Genomic DNA, 14,915 nt, shown 5'->3' with positions numbered 1-14,915 from the left:
TTCCAGACAAAGAATTCCAGGAGACATCTGAGAATTTTCAGTCCAGCCCTGACTTACTAATGACTACATGTGTAACAGCTGTAAAGCAAGGCAATAAACCCTATGTCAGAGCTTATTATGAGATATTCGTTTCCTGACTCAATTCAGAGATCATTATAACATCTAAAAGAAATGGAAATTTCAGATGTGGATCTCTAAGTGGCTCATTCTAGATACACATCACTGAAAACATTCTGTTGATATAACAGGCAACCATACAACGGAATCCATTTCAGATCTTTTATTGACCTTTCCTACTATTTAAGTCTTTACTTAGATGGCTGTTGCTTTCAAGATATTCAGTATAATTAATTTTAAAATTGTGTTTTACAAGCCAAAACTTTTTTTCCCTTTTGAATTTATGTCTGCATTTGGTTTCAGCATTTCTTTCCCCCTCTATCCCTGTTACATCAAGTGTAATCAAAGACATTAGCTCTGCTTACAAACCTTGTCCTACACAGGACTCTTTATATCAGCAAAATACCTTTCCCTGGAAAGTGATGCAGTGAAAATTCATGAAAACAGAATATACCTAATCTAGTTTCTTACTGTTATTGCCTCATGCAATAACATCATCCATTTGGCCACAGACTAGCACAAAGGTAATTGGATTTTGGCTCTCACTAATTCCAGTGGAAAGCTGTAGAACCTTACTACTAATCAATTAGAAACATCTTTTGGCTTCTAGTGAGATTTCATACATGGACAATCCACTTATTTTTCTCATTTCATCAGTAACTTTTATTCTGAGCTTCTGCAGTACTCAGGACAAACAGTCATATCTTACATGGCTAAAGAAATTCTTAGGCTGTTTACATAAAATTGCTCCATTCCATTTTATGGATGTTCCAGTTTGCATCCATCTGTATTGAGCATGGGACACCGGTTATAAACTGTGTTCAGGGGTCTCTCTGCACTTACTGTGCAATGAAATAAATTCTTGGAAGGAATAATTCAAATAATATGGCTTCATATCCCCATAATGTGCTGTAGAAAAAACGTAGAAATAAAGATTTTAGGAACTACTTGTTTGCCACAGTGACCTTGGCATATTATTCACTTCGGGTTTGTGCCTTTGTGACAAGCACCAGAAAAAAAAGGGATAGCAAATAGTTGTTCTATTCAAGAAATAGTTCAATGCCTGTGTTACAGTTCAGGGTTCTAAGGCATCATCACATCAGCTTCAGACATAGAGGGTTATTTCATTCTAACACCTTATTTTTTTCCTCACTACTTCCTATTTTCTTATGGGAGGGAGAAAGAAGAGAAAGGAAAAGCTCATGAATTCAAAGGCTAAAGGTATGTTTTGCTCTTTCAGAAAGGTTAGAAGAAGGTGAGGTTAAGGAGTAAACTTAATGGATCATTTTTAGTATTCTATTTGAATAAAATTTAAATTAGAGAAGATGTATACCACAGTATTTTTGAACTGCAAGATGCAGGACACTATTGAACTCCTCCCTTGCTTATTAAATTGGTAATAGAATAACAAAAGGGACAAATGCATCCTCATTTAAACCCATATTTAGTATGCAAATCACTAATAAGGAGGGTTTGCAAAATCTCTGATGCAAATTGTGTATAAACTTGCAGGGTGAAGTAATAAGTGAAAAAATGATTTGGGTTTTAAGCACTTTAGAGCCTTTTACACCAAACTTCCACACACGATTTATTACAGTGGTTTAAGATCATCTTTACCCTTACAAGTGCTTTTAGTGAATACTGGAAATGCTTTCTGCATATCAAACATTCCCACATCAAACAGAAATGGTGGATGGGCATTCTGGCTGGGATATCCATCAAGACAGTGCTGCAGAACTACACCAGCAGCCCCATTATTGCACACTCCTGACCTGTGCCTCGGGAGGCCAAAGGAGAGCGTGAGAATGCACCTGACAACTTTGAGTGTTATCTCTGATACTTGGGCTTAGGAAGCTGCAGAAATTCAGAGCAGGCTCCAAGCAGAGCTCTCAGAGGTGTCCTGTTAGCAGTAAATAAGTGGAAGGTAGCAGAGCAAAGAGCACGGCTGGTGCTGGTGTAGAGCAGCCCGCTCATGTTCCCTGGGGAGGCTGGAGCGACCCGAGGGCTGAGCCACCACCCCAGAGCAGCCTCAGGGAGGGACAGCTGCCCCTCTGGACAGCACCACCAGTGACTCTGCGGGGTACAGCTTTATGCAAACTCCTACAGGCCAAAAGGGATGGCTGAAAACTTCATTTTTCAAAGAACTACCACCTCAAGAGGTAAATTTAACAATTACCCGTCAGAAAATAATTAAGGAGAACTACCTTTGTTATTATATGTTGGATCTATGATGAATTTTTGGGAATTCTCTGTAATCCATGACAAGGGGCCGGGGGGGGAAGTAAATCACATTGCAGTCAGCTGATCCCATGACATTTCTTTCACTTAAGGTCAAAACCTCATTATTTCAATATAATGAAATCTGGAAGTAGACATTGGTTTCGATTTGCTTCTAACCTAAAATTCCACTCGGAACATTAAATGAAGTCACAACTTAATAGTGGTTCCTGATACAAATGCCAGAAAACATGGATCACCAGGGCAGCAAATGCCATGCTTGATTTTTAAGATATTTAGATAATATTTATTAGATTCTGAAGTGAGTTTGATGTATTCTACAGAGTTCAACACTGCTTCCTTATCAAAAATCAGTTCCTTTACTACAGTGATAACTGCTATTCACAGTCCGTATCTGTTGATATTTTGAAGTCTTTATTGACAAAGAATATTTAAATGGAGGTTCAAGCAGCAGCCTTTTTTTTTATTCTGACTTCTCCAACCTATGTATTAAATTAATTTACCAGTTCTAAGGGATGATTCAAGAAACCATCAGCTACCCTAAACAGCCCCCCAGAGCTCAGATTCCTCAGCCTTTGGCTTTATCCTCCTGAAAAGGCTTCAGACAATCACTGTGCCCTTGAGTTCCTTGGGAAGGAATGGGACAGGAGAGCAAATGGAGTCAATGACACAGAGTTCACAAATTAAATTACCAGGTACTATAGGGCAGCAATGTAATTATAGATTAGGAACTTCAAAGCTCAATACTCATATAATCTTCCCCATTCTCCTATAAAATATATTTAACTTTAAAAAAAGCCAGGGAGGTCTCATACTGAGGTCTGCTAGACTTTAAATACCTATTGATGAGGATGACTGAGGCATTTCAGTGTCTGTGCACAAGGGGATCATATCTGCTCCCTGGCCAAACCCACACAGCTCCCTCTTGCTCTGTTACTGCTTCATGTCTGGTCCAACTTGGGCAGCTTTCTCCATTTTTGAGGGAAAATTCTGCACTCTCAAAGCTGCACTTCCTCTCTGCCCCTTCCATTCATCACACTTCTGCTACCTCTCCCAACCTCAACTCCTTCTCCATTAGAAGGTAACAGAAATACAAACCCCAGTGTTTTAACTATTGAGTTGTGAGGAGTTTGGGATGCAGGTTTTTATTTTTAGTATATCTAGCGGTAGCTGGGTTTTCCAGATGGAAAAATGACGCTACAAAGCACAGCACATATTTGTCTTCATGAATTTCTGTTGTTATGTCTCTGGTTGAATATTCATGATGAATTGATCAGCATATTTTATTGGTATGTCTCACACAGATTGTTTCTGGCTCTTGCTGCCTATCAACATGTTGATTCACCAACTGGTAGGCCATTTAATTTATCAGCTGTTTTCAGGGCTAATATTTAGAGGGAAAAGAGCACAAAAATAACTTAAAAAAACCTCCCAACAGAATAATAAAAGAAAGCTCTTATCAACTATTGTGTTCAGTAGTGGCAAAGAAGTGCATCAGTGTCCAAGCTCAGCCTAATCAGCAGCCTGCAGTGTTGGTATTGCCACGTTACAGCACAGCTTCAGCTGACCCAGGCAAACAGGACTGAAGCAGCAGCTCCTATCTTCCTCCCCAGACAGGCAGAGCAGGAACAATGCTGATTTATTTGTAACAAGTCTCTTGACTTCACATCCAAAGTGTCCTGCATGACACTCAGAGCTGCTGCCGTATGCCAGAACAGATGCCGGGCCAGTGGGATGACCTCAGATCGCTGAGGTTTCAGCTTTACTGATGGCACTTTCAAATAGAACTGTTTAGAAAAGTGTGCCTCAAAGTCTGCTTTTCAACCATTTAAAAAACTGCCTTATTATTTTTACGCTGTTTTCTGCAAAGACAGAGTATTACTAACCCATGTATCACTGAGTGTTACACCACTTTTCAATCAGTCCATGGTCTGTGGCCCTTAAATATTTTCAGTGTCAAATTACAGTCAGATTATATATACACATCATAGACAGACACATCAGGTAACATATGATATATACACATCATAGATCATTTGATGTTTTGATCCATATGTCTCCAATTCATGCTAATTAACACTTCCAAACTGATTCTTCACTCAGTCAAACCTTTTGCCATCAGTGGCTCCCCAAATGAACCTTGGAAGGAAACCTGTTATTTCCACGGACTTGGAATTAACCTGCCCAGAACCAGAGAGCAGATGCTCAAGGGGGAGTGTGGCAGAGCAGTTGCTCGAGTGAAGTCTGGTCAGAGCTACAAAGTTCCTTACAAGTCTTCACATTAATCTTTCCCAGATGAAAAAAGATGTTCAAGAAAAAAACTGGAATTAGTTTAGCCCTGGGTCTGATTGTTAGAATCTCACATTTTGTCCTCAACTCTCAAGAAATGATCTGGGGAGGTTTGGTCAAAGGTTGGATTCAATGATCTTGGAGCTCTTTTCCAGCCTCAATGGTTCCATGATAAAGAAGGGCCATCCAGAATCACTATTCACACACATCGAGCCCAGATCATTTTTGTTTGCACAGAACAGAGTGAAAAACCACACAGCTGAGAGCTGCTCTGACAGCAGCAGCTAAATGCTGTCAGCTAAAGTCTATTTTACCTAGGGATCAATTAGTGAGGTATTTAACTCACACAGAGGAGCCTTTTCCAATTTGAAAGAAGAAGGTACAGGCCTTGCATAAATCAAAATGTGATGTGACTTGTCACTGAAAAACCTAAATTTTAAGGACCGTCTTTTTAGTGTGTCACACTGAAATTTATGATTTCTTCCAATATGGATACCCTTCCAGGAAAAGCTCACAGAGCTGCTAGGGAGAAGATAAAGGCTAAGGTCAAAAAATGCCAGTCACCCACTGATGAAGTTTGTGCAGTAGAATGTATTAATAAAATCAAAAAGTTATGCAGAACATGTCAATACACCTTCCTAACAATGCAGGGAAGTTTGAATGATAAATTAGTACAACTGGAAAGCCACTTCCTGCCGAAAATGAGCAGCTCCTTATTTAAGCTTTACTAGACCCCTGTTCTCATGCACCACAGCCCATCAAGCACATCCTTTAATGTGGATAATTTGCAATACTGAAATTTGCGTCACTGTTCCAAACCCACCCCAAACCCTTGGGTTAGATTTTCAGACAAGCTACCTTAATCACTCTTTAAATACCATATGTTTTCACTCTTGGTGGCAATAATTAGAAATTATTATTAAAATATTTAATTTGTTTCAGCTTAGGTTCATGTTTCATGGGAGAACTCAGCAGCTTTGTGAAACGTTTGTATAAAATCATCTTTATAGAACAAAAATTGAAGATTTTTTAAAATAAATGTTATGATTTGACATTTTATGAGTGAGCAGCACTTAAAAGTGTGAGCAGTAGAAGGCTGTGCCCAACATCCCAAAATTGCTTCCATGTCCTGCATATAATTCAGATTTAAGAATTGATTGCCATAGCAAACCATGAAAATCCAATATTCAATTTACTCACAAAGAATAAGTCACAAAAGCTGGTACATTCTGCAAGGACATGTGTCTGTCGTTACAGTCACAGACAAATCAACATTTTTGTATGGAAATAAGAAAAAGATTTCTCCATCACGATACTCAGTGACATCCTCATATATCCGATGGTTTGGATCTTAAACATTTCACTGCTCCAAGCTCTTTTCATATAGAGCTGTGTTCACATTAAATTGACAAGGGCAGTGGCAAGGGGATGGACTCTGATCCTTTCATCAACAGTGCTCAGTCGTATAAAATATACAGAGAAACCTGAACATTAAAAGGAAATTCAGTGATTTTCCTCAAGTGGTTCTTGCAAATACTTTTCAGCTGTACTTCTCTGCATTAAAATTTACATAACAATATTAAATAATAATAATAGATAGTGTCTCTGCAGCTAAAATAGAAGTACACATGACATTTTGTACACAGTTTGCTCTGGAGTAGAAAATACAGAATCACTATCAAGAACCCTGAATATTTACTTCATAAATTCTAAAAGTGCTCACCAGAGAGCAGGAGATATGAATACCTGGAGTTAACTCAATTAGACATATGACAAACATTCAGCGGTGTTGTGGAAAACAAGTTTTGACTGCTTTATTAATATTTTTCACTGGCAGAAACATTCAAAATGCCAGCTGCAAAAGTTACATTTTACTAATATTTCCATTATGCATCTGAAAATAAAATAAATTGTGCACGGCAACTTCTCAAAACTGAATTAACCAAATCACATCATTCTGGGAACATAATTTCTGGAGAGCTGAGATGCTTCTCAGATAAGCAGACATAAAAATTTAATACCTTCCAGCACTTGATTCTGCACAGAAGAAATTTGAGGATCTGCTGTAACTAAACATGGGCTACATTTGTAATAATACAACCACTACACCATCACTTTAAATGTCAGTATTGTTATTCAGCATGATTTCCTCTGTATGATGGCTCAAGTCAATTATAATGACAGATAGCATCCTACTGGCTTATCTGATTACCTCTGACCTTTTAACAGCTGCAGAAAGCCAAAACAGCCTGAAAGAAGAACTCATGCATATATGACACAAAACTGGAATTTCATATCTGAGCCATAGTCAAGAACTCACTGAATGTCAGCAGATTTCTGACAAAGCCTATAGCAAATAATTTCTTGGATGGTCTGGCACCACGAGAGCCTGTCATTTATTATGGCTGAGTACTGACAGGGGACATAAACTTGATTAATTTTCTATAAATACATTATATGAAAGTCGTTACAACATACAGTTCATTTAAAAAATTTGGAATCCACTACCCAAAGCAATCATTCATTCTGAGCATTATTTCTTTTATCATAAGCTTGGATAGATGATTTAAGGCTGGGCTTCACAGGGAAACAAAAAAAAAAACAGTATCAAGTGCAATTGTGAATATTTAAAAATGTATTTATTTTTGAACAACAGATTACCAACCATTACCAACTACCAACCAACAGATTATCAACTCAGAGAAGTCTCTCACCACTCCCATGTCCTTTCTCATTCCTCAGACCTGATTAGTCAAATGTGACTGATAACTAATCAAAAGCTTATCTTTGTGTTGCTAAAAAGCCCAGAAACACCCCAGCCATTCCTCATGCTATTCCGAAAAAGCCATGCAAAATGAAGCTTGTTGTATTAAGCTGACATTAATTTAAATTGTCTTCAAAAATCTTCAATTAATTTTCATGGAATTTTTCAAACTGATAATATTGGTTAAAAATAGTTTTAAATTCTATGTACGAAAAAACCACCAGGACAGAAGAACAGAATAGAAATTTGACAGTTCCACAACTGAGATGAAATCCCAGCTGTCCTTGGGAAAACACCACAACCACCATTATCTGTACCTGGAGCTCAGTTTCCTAAGAAATCAGTGGTACCATGAGTTACCTCTTTTGGGAGTCAGCTGAGAGAATGGACAGTACAAAGCAGCTCAAGGTTACATTTATTGACAAATGAACTTTAAAGATGAAAGCTGAAAATACCACAATCTGTTGATTTCTAAAACTTATGAACAACTATATTTGTAGTATCTGGCTAACTGAGAACAAAAAAAGAGAAAAATAAAATACCCACAGAGGTTTTTGTCCTGCCTATTGTCTTCTAAAAACTATTTTTGCCAGTTCATGCTTCAAAAGGAAAGCTGTTATTTCTTGGTTGCTTGCTTTAATTTGCAAATCTTTCTTTGGGAGCTCATTTTAAAAAAAGGGTCTGCCCAGGTGCTCCTCAAGGTCCCATCAAAGCCACATCCTCCTTTCTCACCCTCCTTTGCACCAGTTGCACATTTCTTGGGGCTTTGGCAACCTCAGTGCTTGATCAATCCCTGACCCTGAGGACTCTGCCCTGGTCTGCAAAGTGCTCTCAGTAAAAATAAGGACACCTGACTCGATGGAATGGGGACCTTCACTCCAATGAGTTTCAGAAAAATAAATATTGAAGAGATGAATGAATGCAATTAGGATAGTAATACATCTCAAACAATGTTAATAACCTTTAGAAGCAGAGAGAATACCCAGTTTATTCAGCTATCATAAAACAAATATTAAACATACTCTGGGAAAAAGGAAAAGATATGTAATTTCTGCTCAGAAAAGTAATTAAAAAGTGAACAGAATGGCTTGGCAGCTGCACAGAAATCCCCTCCAATATCTCAAACAGCCCATACTGGTGCAAGATGCTCCACCCAGCATCACTAGATAAGAATATTGCTGCAATCAGGGCAATGCATCCAATTTACTTAAGGTCTTTCAACTACAGAGCAGAACTAATACAAGTTTCAAGGGAAAATTTGAAATATTCACATATTATATCTAAAAAGAGTAACTGGGGGGATTGTGCCAGAATGCATTATTGTGTTCCTTCAAGAAGGAAAACAAGAATTTACTGATTGTGATGCCCAATGCAGTCAATACATGTCTGCAAGAGCCCAGCAGTCTCCCCTCTGAAATATGCTACAGGAAGGGACTGCTGTGTGTAAAGCTCTGTATAGATGCCATAACATCTATTACAAGAGAAAAGTCAATTAATGTGCAATCCAAACCTTGCTTTGGAGTTTATCTGCACACAGAACAAAGTCAGTAGCAGTAAGAGTATGCTATTTCCTCCAACAGTGGAGAAAATGAGGATGGTTTAATCAATATTATGACAATTTAAGTTTTGCTACCCTACTAGTCAACTCAGTAAGCATTTATTGTGCAGGAAGGGAATGTATTTGAAACAGGATAGTCAAGGAGAAAAGACCAGTTAGTTGCTTCCTAGGAAGCCAATCCTATTGCATATTCCAAGAGATGCTTTACAAAAGAAATGCTCCTTGAAAGCCAGCTGGCAGATATCCTAAATAGCAGAGATTTCAGGTTTATGTTTACCTTAGAGGTTTTATTTAAACCCCTCAAGTTTTCAGAGTGAAAGGGCCTGTCCACCTTCACTGTGTATGTGCCAAATATCTCCCCAGACAAGTGCATCAGCCCTGGGAGTTTTATAGAGGTGGAAGATGGAGACAGGAGAGGTCACAGTGGCACCAGGGTGCAGCTCATTGCTTCTCTGCTTTGTGCAGGTGAAGCCAATGAGGTGCTCCCACTGATGACTTTTGGGGCTACCTAAACACAGAGGCCAGACAGAATTAAGGGAATAAAAGCAGTTACATTTATTAAAGGGCCTTCAGGTACTTTTGGGGCAGAGGAAGATCCCCAGGGGCTACACCAAAAACGGACCACAGGTCACAGGTTTTCATATTTTTATAAGTTTGGTCCATTTGCATATTGGAGGTTAATTTTCTAATTACAGCTTCAGGTAATGAAGTAATTTACCACAAGTTAGCTCCCCCCACAATTCACTTTTGTTTCCATTTCTGGGGCCTGAGGCAGTGAGGTGTCCTTTATTGCCAGGCCTGGAGAGGAATTGTTGTGTCTGACCAAAACAGGGAAGCAGGAGCTCACACTGTGTGTGGGGTTTAGAGTTATTCCCTAAAGAACTGCAGGATTACAAATACATGAAAAATAGAAAAGCTCAAATCCTAAGGCATCATCACAACAAACACCAGAGGGGAATGTTTATTTTTGCTATGGTCGTGCACTTTGTACCAGCCCACCCCCATGTGCTCCCACTTCACAATTCAGAAGCCAAGTTTGTGTCTTAGAGAATGTCTATGAAAAATTTGAGGACCCGTTATTTTTTGAGGACAGCTGAAACAAGGAGTGAAGCGTGTAAGGTTTGAACTGCAATGCTGAGGCCTGCCAGCTTCATTTCCACTCCTCATCCTGAGGTGTGCAAAACGGGGGAAAAGCTTAAAACTAAATCTACAGTGGAGAACAGAAAATGGGTCCCAAAGTGCCTAAACTAACCTCATCTTTCTTTCAATACTCTCCCTGAGCTTCCAAGGAAAATACCTTCCTTTGTTTTTAAACCAGAAACTACAAGCCAATTAATGCTTTGTGAAAAAAATTGTTGTTAAGGTTGTTTTTCAAACTCAAACGGCAATACTTTACAGTAAATGGACTTTATTTAATGCTCAATTAAATTTTAATTGCTTGGTGACACTATTCATAATCATCAAACTAGCTAATGTTTATTAATAGCCATTTCTTATCGAGTATAGCACCTCAGATTTCCATGTGAATTTGGGAAGACAAAACTAAATTTGATACAGTTGCCAACTGAACAATCACATTAAACACACCTCTTGCTTTAATGCTCAGGGGGCTTTAAGATATTTGAAACTTTAAAACAAATAAAGAACAGGTAAATAATAAACTGTAGCTATAATGGCAAAAAACACCTCTCAGACCTTGAAATCACTGAGACAGCACCAGAAAATACATTGGAAGTCACTTCCCTAGAAACACTATAAATCATCAAGGAATTGCTACCTCTTAACAACTTCTTAATACCAGACATTTTAAACACCCCCATCCTAATTTAACAAAGTTATTCTCCGACAGCCACACAGTTTAGCACTCACCTCACTATCAGCAGGCTTTCCTCCTATATTTCTCCCATGGCAAACTCAAATCCTCCTGAGGAACTTCTTCCCTTTCTGCCCTTTGGGCTTTAGGCTTTCACAGAAGCTGCTTCTAATTGGTAGTGTGATGTTAAGTGGGGGAAGTAATTAAGCCCTTCTTCATTCCCCACCGACCTGCTGCCTTGTAGGTCATGCATTTTCCACTATGATGATCAGGCATTAGTAGAAAAGCAGAATACAGTGAATAACCATTTGAAACATGGCTTTAATGTGTGGATATAATCAATGTAGGAAATACAAGTTACTGCCACATCAACCAGGTTTTTAACTGCAGACAGCGTGTGAGGGCTGATTTTTTAATTCAGTTTTTCATTTTGTTTGGGGGAAATGAGGTGATGATCATCCTGGCTTCTACTGTGAGAACTGCACAAAAAGCTAATTGTGGCTTTGAGCAATTCAGCTCTTCTAGGAGTGTACACATTTATCATGGATAGGTGTGAGAGCAGGTCATGAATTGCTCTGGAGAGAAGGGAAAGTCTTTTTCTGTCATCAGTTTTCCAGGTTTACACAAACTTCAGCTGCTCTCTTCATTCCAATGCATGATTTTTATACACTGGAACCATTTAACCATAAAAATAATTAAAACAAAAAAATTTAAAAAGGGATTTTTTCACTCCTGTTTTACCACCCAGAGAGTCCCTGTAAAGATCGCTGTGTGTCTTTAGTGACCAATGATCTCACTCTGATTTTTGGGTGTCCCAAAAGGTGAGCTCTGCTGAAATCACCTGCAGTCACTTCCCACAGGGGTTTCCAGGTACACAGCAGCAGGCTTAGGACAACAGAGAAGAAGGTAGGAGTGAAGTGATTTAAAGGCATTTAGTTGGCAGTTGAAGGGGAAAAGTTCCCTCCTCTTCCCACAGCACGAAGGTGCTTTAATGCATAAACCATTTCCTAAAGGTATTTTCATCGCTGTGGTGGACCTTTATCAGCCAATAGCAACATAATGGGAATGGTTCATTTCCTGTTGGAATGCTTTGGTGTGTCCTCTTCTGAGCCATGTTTCCTCTGGCCCTTCCAATAATTCAAATAATCTACCAAGAGCAGCATTTCTTGATGCTAATTACTGGCTCACTGCCAAAAGGCAAAATTAAATTCGATGCAATTTTTTATGTAATAAATCCATTATTCGATGCAATTCACATCTAACCCAGAAAATAATTTTCACACTTCTCCAGAATTCATTTGGCCAAGTTTACTTTAGAAATCTTATTTTCCTCTCTAATACACGTATTATGAACACTTAATTTTGCACACTTGAGCCATCTCACCTTTGCCAAGTATACTCTTCAGGCCTTATTTATATTGTCAGGTAAATGACTCTCAACATGAAATGATCATCTAAATTCTCATTCAAAAATGTGATACCTTTATTTTTTAACATGTGTTCATTCTCTTAAAATTTATTATTTAATAATTAAAAGTGTTTAAAACCACCTTTATTATTTGCAATCCTTTACATAGCATTTAAAGATATCAAAAATTTTTCCTTAGGCTCAGCATGCTGGTCAGAAGAGTGGACTCTGTGTTGGGACAGGAATTAGAGAGGCACCATGCTCTCAGATGAGCTCTGAAAGGTGCCCTGGACAGAGGTGCTGGGGAAGGCACAGGGCTGAGTAACCTCCTGTGCTGTCTGGATTGATCTTAAGGAGTTGTTGCATTAACTTGATTAAAACACACAAGTTGCAGAGGGAATGGAAACGCCTGAGTCCTCATTTCAATGAGTTCACTGGGAGTTGCCTCCCTGCCCCTGGAGTGCATTAATACCTCGGATATTTTGATAGCTGAGATAGTGCCACATGAAGCCAGCACGTAGCACAGTCCCCAGCTATATTTAATTAGGATAGCAAGTGTATATATATATTTTTTTTTCATTCTGTTAACACATTATGATTGAATACTTGTCAACCCACAGCACATTTCCAAAAGTGGCTGAAGGTTATTGTTGTAACAGAACAGCAAGTTATATGATAGTCTTCCACAGGGCTTGTTAACATTATCAGAATTACTGGTGAACAGGAAAAGTTATCCCTTGGGTACAGGATAAAGGAGTGTAAAATGCTATTACCTTCCTTTTAGTAGCTCTTTCAATAAAGGTCTTTTTAAATAAAGTCAAGAAAATGACATAGATCTTTTCAGTTTTCCTGTGGAGTAATTACAGCTGTAGATCCTTGACTTTTTGTGTAATTTCAAATGAAAATTAACCAGTGTTAAATATCGATTGCTTTTCTCTATCATTAGGCTTAATGAACTAAGCATTAATGCTGTCAAAACGGCATCTGCTTACTTTAAAAGATGCTATAAGGATGTGTCAGCAGTTATTCCAAGGGCTATTTTATATACAGCTTATGAAAAATATAAACTCTGGATTATTTTTAAACCCAGCAGTTTTCTGTAATGCCTCGGAATGGAGTAGCAGCTTCCTCTTTTCAAAACGAGCAGCTGAGTCTGGAGGTGGCACTGTTTCCCTTCAGGAGAAAAGTCAATCCCACGAGGAGATCGGGTCCAACACACCCTGGTGCAACTGGTGAATTTATGCAAGGGACACAGCTCTTAAGGAACGTAATTAAACTAAACAGATGCCTGATATACACTCTAAATCCTCTGATATAGTCCTCCATGTAGTAAAGGATATGCAATCCCATTTCTATTTGGACTGCAAGTAATTTAAGAATTTGAAGATCAAGACTCTTCAGCAGATTTACTTAGATTAAAATTTAATGAATTAATGAATTTAATAACCTTAATTGGCAAAAATTAGTTTAAAAGACACAAGAGAGTGTAGGATTCTGCAAACAGGACTTGCTAAACACCTCCAAAGGGCTCCTGCAGGTAGCTTCATTTAGGGTATGCCTTATAATTATAATTCCTTATTATTTTTATGGCCTTGGCACATCATTCCAGCCTGCATCCCTCTTTACCTCAGGAATAGTGACACAATCACATTTTGAAAATAGATAAGGCAATTTCTCCACCATCAGGCAATAGACAATTTAAATCCTAGGAAATTCCATTTTCAATCCTACTGTCTGGCAAGACCCTCAAAACATAAGCAACCATTTCTCTGTATAAACAGAAATATTTTTATTTTGAGTTTTCCTCTTGAATATCCTCAGTTCCTTTGTCCAAGTGTTTATAGGTAGTTTGCATGAAAGAAAACAGGTTTCTGTCCATCAAAATAGGGGTTGGCTATGGATTTGTGTAATTTACACGGTTCAAATTCCAGGTGGAAACTTAAAAAATCTGTTGTCAAAGTATCCAGAAAGGAAACCATGTTCTTGATGTCACAAGAGCATCACTCAGCAAATGCAAAATTAGATAAGTAGAGCCAGCAATGGCAGAAGAGAAGGAGTGTCAGCCTCAGGGGAAATTAAAGGAGCTGTGCCCTTCTCTGGCTGCACAGACCCTCATTAAAGGCACTGAGAAATGTGTTTAAGGACATGTCTCAGTCTGCTGCTGCTTCAGTGTCTGTCTCTTACCTGCTGTTGTTTTTCTAGAGGCTCCAGTGAAAAGAATCCTCCCGTTCACAATGCTTTGGGGCCTCTCCCTCCTTGGTTCCATTCCTGGGTGAGGGATTCTGCTGCAAGAGCTGCTGTGAAGAAGGTCCCATGTCCCTGGTGTGTGAGCACACAGGGCAGGAGGGCACACTGACAAAGGTGGGACATCAGGAACCTTCACTCTTGTTGTTGAAGGACTCAGAGAGTGCCTGAAAGGGCAGGGAAGGAGACAGAGACAACTCTGAGCTGCTGCAGCGAGGACCTGCTGTTAGATTATTTACATTTTGTTACAGCTCCACATATGATATCTTCTGCAATTAGAAAACCTGCCAAAGACCTTTCCCCAAGTCTGGCATGCCAGGCTGAGAGATGATTGTGTGGTCCTTGGGGGCTTGGGCAGCCTGCTAAACCCACACCTGCAAGGTAATGTAAAAATAAAGATTATTTTCTCTACACACACATGACAGGTGAATATTTTGTGTAGCTAGAATTAAAAGTCCATGCAAATAAATCAGTTTCAAATTAA

Source organism: Anomalospiza imberbis, chromosome 14 (assembly GCF_031753505.1).
Source record: "Anomalospiza imberbis isolate Cuckoo-Finch-1a 21T00152 chromosome 14, ASM3175350v1, whole genome shotgun sequence".
NCBI lineage: Eukaryota > Metazoa > Chordata > Aves > Passeriformes > Viduidae > Anomalospiza > Anomalospiza imberbis.
This window is presented reverse-complemented; position numbering follows the sequence as displayed.